At 69.8% G+C, this 592-nt stretch overlaps 1 protein-coding gene across 1 annotated transcript in view; it reads left to right on the top strand.

Annotated features, from left to right (window-relative positions):
- The window catches only part of DLX5 (distal-less homeobox 5), a 4,021-nt gene that overhangs the window by 2,614 nt on the left and 815 nt on the right, over nucleotides 1-592 (top strand). The window lies entirely within an intron of this gene.

Below are 592 nucleotides of genomic sequence, written 5' to 3'. Positions count from 1 at the left end.
CTTCCCTCCAGGAGGGAGACCCGGTGTCGCCGCCCTGCGACGGTGGGGACGGGGTGGAGACGGCGCTCATCGCGAGGTGGCCCCGCTTCGGGCCTCCGGGGGCGAGGGGCCACTTGCTAAGATGGGACACAGGGGAGGTTACTTCTAGGGCGTCCTCGCAGCTGGAGAAACTGTCTAGTGTCCGGTACAGAGCAGCCTCTCTGGCCAGCTGGGCCCGTCGGCCCGGCTTCGCGGTGGTCTCGGGCCCAGGGAAGGCGGAGGACGGCGCCACGGGCCCGGGAGAGCCGGGGGGAGGGTCACTCCCCGCTGCTGCGGAGCGTTGGGCCGCCGCAGCCTGAGGGTCACGGGGCGGGGGGAAGCGGGTAGAGTGGGGGGCGCAGCGGGGCGCTGTTGGACGGGGAAATCTTCCCTGGAGGGTCCTGTTCCTTTCACTCCCACTCCAGCCCCCAGAGAAGAAGAAAGAATGTTTGAGTCACCGCCCTGGGCTGCGGCGGATTCTGACCTTTCCCGGAGCGAGGAGGGGGTGAAGGGAGCGGCGCGGGGACCTGGGGGACCCGTGCTCTACCTGCATGAACTCGCGCTCCCGTAGTCG

This window comes from Myotis davidii, unplaced genomic scaffold (assembly GCF_000327345.1).
Source record: "Myotis davidii unplaced genomic scaffold, ASM32734v1 scaffold187, whole genome shotgun sequence".
Taxonomy (NCBI): Eukaryota; Metazoa; Chordata; class Mammalia; order Chiroptera; family Vespertilionidae; genus Myotis; species Myotis davidii.
Note: the sequence above shows the minus strand (reverse complement) of the source record. Positions and strands in the feature narration are given on the sequence as shown.